Source organism: Hyperolius riggenbachi, chromosome 1 (genome assembly GCF_040937935.1).
Source record: "Hyperolius riggenbachi isolate aHypRig1 chromosome 1, aHypRig1.pri, whole genome shotgun sequence".
NCBI classification, from domain to species: domain Eukaryota; kingdom Metazoa; phylum Chordata; class Amphibia; order Anura; family Hyperoliidae; genus Hyperolius; species Hyperolius riggenbachi.
In genome coordinates, this window is record NC_090646.1 from 121,177,220 (window position 1) to 121,183,313 (window position 6,094).

Here is a 6,094-nt window from a genome sequence, read left to right on the forward strand (position 1 = left end):
TCACCTGCCCAGACCCTCGATTGCCCTCAGACCCCCCTCCTGATTGCATCCCCTGCGCATTGTTTACATCTGTCCTCCCCAGCAATCACTAACTGATCTTCGATCAGTAACCCCCTGTGTCTGCCTCTCATCAGATCAGGACTCAGTCTGCCCCGTGCGGGCTCCTGATCAACCCCCCCACCCCCTCAAATCGCCCTCAGCCCCCCCCCCCCCTAATTACCGTCCGAGTGCATTGTATTTGACTGTGCTGTGATTGTATTAGATTGTGCTGCAATTGTATTCGATTGTCCCGTGATCTGCTTTGATTGTCCCGTGATTGTTTGATTGCCTCTGAGACCCCATCCCACCACCACCTCCACCCCCCATCACCTTCCAAGTGCATCAGATTTGATTGTGCGGTGATTGGATTAGATTGTGCTGTAATTGTATTTGATTGTCCCGTGATTGTTTGATTGCCTCTGAGACCCCACTTCCCGCCACCCCCAACCCCACCCTCCCCCCCCACCACCTCCAACCACCACCTTCCGAGTGCATCAGATTTGCTTGTGCTGTAATTGTATTTGATTGTCCCGTGATCGGGTTTGATTGTCCCGTGATTGTTTGATTGCCTCTGAGACCCTACTCACCACCACCTCCAAACCCCCACCACCCCCAACCCAGATCATCCCCCTGTTACTATCCTAGTGATCTAAAAACAGTGATCAGTGAAAACTGACACTTTTTTAGTATCACTAGTGTTAGCAATTAGGCCAGTTAGCTAGGCCCCTTTGTTAGGGTCAGTTAGTGCCCAGCCCACTGCACCGCATTCACCGATTAGTCGCCGATTAGCGCCATCACTGTCGCTAATCAACATTGGTACTATATAGTATCTAGTGATCATTCCTGATCGGACAGATCTGTAGCAGTACATTAGGGTCACCTTAGTGTAGGCTCCACTAAAAACGCAGTGTTTACCCGATCAGGCCTGATCGTTCGCCCGCACTTGCGTTCAGCCACCCCACTGACCACAGCTTTCTACCTCTCAAATACTCCCTTTTGCTAGGTAGGTGCTCTTTTTTTCTGGGTAGTCTCGGAGGAAAACCCCATAAATTTAGCAGTCCACAATGGCAAGAAGGGGGATTTCCGATGAGGAGGTATACAGGTACATTGACCAGTCGGATGAGAGCGCTTGGGAAGACTCAGCCGACGAATCATCCGGGTCCGAATTTGAACCTGTGGAAAGCAGTGGTTCTCTGACCGAAAGTGATGACGAGGTTTTGGTCTCGGCTAGAGCCAGGCGTACCAGACCCCATGTCGTTACCACCAGACTTGAACGGGGGCAGAGGGCCGCCTTGCGTACTGACGACCTGCTCGCGGTGAAATGGAGGGACAAGAGGGATGTCAACATGGGAGGGGTGGACTTCAATGACCAGAGGTTAGCGCCCTATTTAATTTCCTGGAAAACAAGACGCTGGTATAAGAAAGTGTCTTTTTATCTGATTCAATTGGCAGTTTACAACAGCTTTGTTCTCTACAGTAAGGCTGGGAGAACTGGATCTTTCCTTCAATTTCAGGAACAGATCGTTCTGAACCTCCTGCATTATCAGCTTCTGAGTACCCCAGGTCAACGCATCCGAAGAAAACGTTGTTGTGTCTGCAGCAGTGCTAGAAGAAGGACTGACACCAGTTTTTATTGTCCCAGATGTCCTGACCAGCCTGGCCTATGCGTAGGGGAGTGTTTTGAGAGGTACCACGAGCAGGTACACTATTAGAACCTAGGGAACTCCAGACACAGGAGTAGGCACACACTCAGTGGTCTTTCGTACATTGTCCCAAGGGGAGGAGAGGTAAGCTTGAAAACCAAACAAACAGGTAAGCATAAAAGTCGGAAGAAGGATCAATTTCCATGCTTGATATTGCTGATCTGTGCTGGGTTGGCGATATAAGACTGCATGTTTTAATTTCCTTTGAGTGTGGACACCCCCGGTTTATATGTGATTTACTTTGGGCCTATGATGATACTTTAATGCCACACAGTCATCTCTATTTGCAGGCATATTGCTGTATACTACAGGCATAATGCTGTATACTAAAGTTCTGAGGCCCAGTCACATAAGTTGGTGGCTCACCCTGAGTGCAGGGTGGCACGGGGTGTCTCTCTCCTGAGGTTATCACTGCCATTGATGTGGAGCAAGGTATGTTTGCCGTTCATTTTTCCTTTCAGCCCAGAGTGCATTACCTGTATACCCAATATAAGGAGTATAGCAGAAACTCCTAATACTGGCCATACATGTAATGATTGCAGAGACCCTAAAATGCCAGAACAGACTCCACAAATGACCCCATTTTGGAAAGAGGACACCCTAAAGTATTCTGTGAGGTGCATGGTGAATTAATAGAAGATTTTAGTTTTTGTCACAAGTTCGCAGAATTTTTTTTATTTTTCTTACAAAGTGTCATTTTCCGTTAACTTGTGACAAAAAATAAAATTTTCAGTGACCTCACCATTCCCCTCATGGAATACCTTGTTGTGTATTCTTTCCAAAATGGGGTCATTTGTGGGGTTTGTTAACTGTCCTGGCAAGTGGGCGGGGTGCTAAATTTTGAGCACCCCTGTAAAGCCTAATGCTGCATACACACTTGAGATAAAAGTCTCTGGAAAAGGCAAGATCACAGACCAATTTTACCCCATTCCATGTAGTATGAGAGCCATACTCTACACAGTCTATTCTAAGGAGCTGCACTCCCCATCAGATAAAATCTTTGCAGGATGCTGCACACACAGATGCTGTAAACATTCAAAAGATCATTATCTGCAAAAGATCTCTTCCTGCAATAGATCCATTCCTTCAAAATGCATTCATAGTCTATGAGATCTGCAGATCCTCATACACACCTTGTTTAGCAGGCAATCATCTGCAGATCAGATCCACCAGGATGGGTTTTCAGATCTGCAGATGATTGCCAGATATGCAGATGAAGTCTGTTAAACAAGGTGTGTATGAGGATCTGCAGATCTCATAGACTATGAATGCATTTTGAAGGAATGGATCTATTGCAGGAAGAGATCTTTTGCAGATAATGATCTTTTGAATGTGTACAGCATCTTTGTGTGCAGCATCTTGCAAAGATTTTATCTGACGTGGAGTTCAGCTCCTTAGAATAGACTGTGTAGAGTATGGCTCTCATAGTACATGGAATGGGGTAAAATTGGTCTGTGATCTTGCCTTTTCCAGAGACTTTTATCTCAAGTGTGTATGCAGCATAAAAATAAAATCTTCTATGAACTCACCATAGTCCTAACAGAATACCTTGGGGTGTTTTCTTTCTAAAATGGGGTCATTTGTGGGGTTCCTATACTGCCCTGGCATTTTAGGGGCTCTAAACCGTGAGGAGTAGTCTGGAAACCAAATGCCGCAAAATGACCCTTGAAATCCTAAAGGTACTCATTGGACTTTGGGCCCCTTAGCGCAGTTAGGGTGCAAAAAAAGTGCCACACATGTGGTATCGCCGTACTCGGGAGAAGTAGTACAATGTGTTTTGGGGTGTATTTTTACACATACCCATGCTGGGTGGGAGAAATATCTCTGTAAATGGACAATTGTGTGTAAAATAATCAAAATATTGTCATTTACAGAGGTATTTCTCCCACCCAGCATGGGGATGTGTAAAAATACACCCCAAAACACATTATACTACTTTTCCCGAGTACGGCAATACCACATGTGTGGCACTTTTTTGCACCCTAACTGCGCTAAGGGGTCCAAAGTCCAATGAGCACCTTTAGGCTTTACAGGGGTGCTTACAATTAGGCACCCCCCAAAATGTCAGGACAGTAAACACACCCCACAAATGACCCCATTTTGGAAAGTAGACACTTCAAGGAATTCAGAGAGGAGCATGGTGAGTCCGTGGCAGATTTCATTTTTTTTTTTTGTCGCAAGTTAGAAGAAATGGAAACTTTTTTTTTTTGTCAGTGTCATTTTCCGCTAACTTGTGACAAAAAATATCTTCTATGAACTCACTAAGCCTCTCAGTGAATACTTTGGGATGTCTTCTTTCCAAAATGGGTTCATTTGGGGGGTATTTATACTATCCTGGAATTCTAGCCCCTCATGAAACATGTCAGGTGGTCAGAAAAGTCAGAGATGCTTGAAAATGGGAAAATTCACTTTTTGCACCATAGTTTGTAAATGCTATAACTTTTACCCAAACCAATAAATATAGGCTGAATGGGTTTTTTTTTTATCAAAAACATGTTTGTCCACATTTTTTAGGTGGTAGGTTGTATGAGCGAGCAATAAACCGTGAAAGTTGCAGTGGTCTGAATGGGAAAAAAAGGGTCTGGTCCTTAAAGCCAGTGGTTACCAATTAAATAATAAAAAAAAGTCAGATACTCACCTAAGGAGAGGGAAGGCTCGGTCCTAATGAGCCTTACCTCTCCTCTTCCGGTGCAGCGCTGGCTCCCCTGTTCGCGTCTGCTGCCGCAGGGACTTCGGAGGTCTTCGGGAGCACTCGGGCTCCCGAAGACGGGCCGCTCCATACTACGCACGTGCGAATATAGGGCGCTCGCGCATGCGTAGTATGGAGCGGCCCGTCTTCGGGAGCCCGAGTGCTTCCGAAAGCTCCCTTCGGCTGCGGAAGTGGCAGTATTTGACCGAACTGGTCGAATACTGCTACGGGGGATCCTGCGCGGGACCAGGCACCGGGAGAGGAGAGGGAAGGCTTATTAGGACAGAGCCTTCTCTCTCCTTAGGTGAGTATCTGACTTTTTTATTTGGTAAACATTTACTTTAAGGGGGGTAAAGCCTACGGTCCTCAAGTGGTTAAAGGACTACTGTTGCAAAAATCTTAACATTTAAAATATATGTAAACACATACAAATAAGAAGTAGGTTTCTTCCAGAGTGAAATGAGCCATAAATTATTTTTCTCCTATGTTGCTGTCATTTACAGTGAGTAAAACAATAAAAAAAACAAAGTAAGTATATTATTTGTAGTGTAAAACTACTGTGTGAATCCTTCTGGAGCAACCACAAAGCAAACCCAGGGAACAGAAGCAGATACTATGATGGAAAAACTACATAGTAAAATGAAAACTACATTTCATCATTATTACAAATTCATATTTAATACAGTATATGCCATCTGAAGCTAGCAGGTAGTTCCTGGAGAGTGTTACTCCCAATTGCTGTTTTCTGTGTACTATTCAGAAATTACACATTCTGCTTTAACCACCCTGGCGTTCTATTTATTTTGCCAGGGTGGCTGCGCAGCAGGGGTTTTTTGTATTTTTTTTTTTTTTAAATCATGTAGCTAGCCTAGCGCTAGCTACATGATTCCCCCCCTCCCTGCTCCTTCCCTCCCACCCTTCCGATCGCCGCCAGCGATCAAGCCCGTCCGGAAATCCCGTTCTGAATGGGATTTCCTATAGGGCTTCCCCTGTCGCTATGGCGACGATCGTGATGACGTGACGTCATCGGGAGTCCCGATCCACCCCTCAGCGCTGCCTGGCACTGATTGGCCAGGCTGCGCACGGGGTCTGTGGGGGGACCCTCTTTCTCGTCGGGTAGCGGCGCATCGGCGGCGATCGTTCGAAACACGCAGCAAGCAAAGTGCTTGCTGCGTGTTTAAAAAAAAAAATTATCAAAATCGGCCCAGTGGGGCCTGAGTGGCGCTATCTGGCAGTCATTGACGAGCTGAGCTCATCAATAGTTAAGTGATGAGAATGCAATGAGATAAGACTCAGGCACAATGTGGCTTATGCACTAAATAGTAAGGGCTTGTTCACACTATGAGTGTTTGCAGTTTTTTTGTTTTTTTTTTAAGCACTGGCGATTTTGAAAATCGCCCTAAAAGCGCTTGTGGAATGATTTTCTTTGTGAGTGTTCACATGAGCATTTAGATTACGTGCCGTTCTCAAAAGCGCTGCCTGTACCATTTTCAGAGCATTTTGCCTCAATGGAAGGTATAGGGATATTGAAAAAGCGCTCTATATAGTGATTTCCCGAGCGCTTTTAAGAATAAATAATTGTATTAATTATTTTCCGTGTCAAAGAGTTCACTTCCTGACGTCAATCACTCTGAAAAAGCGCTTACACAAAAACGCTCACAAA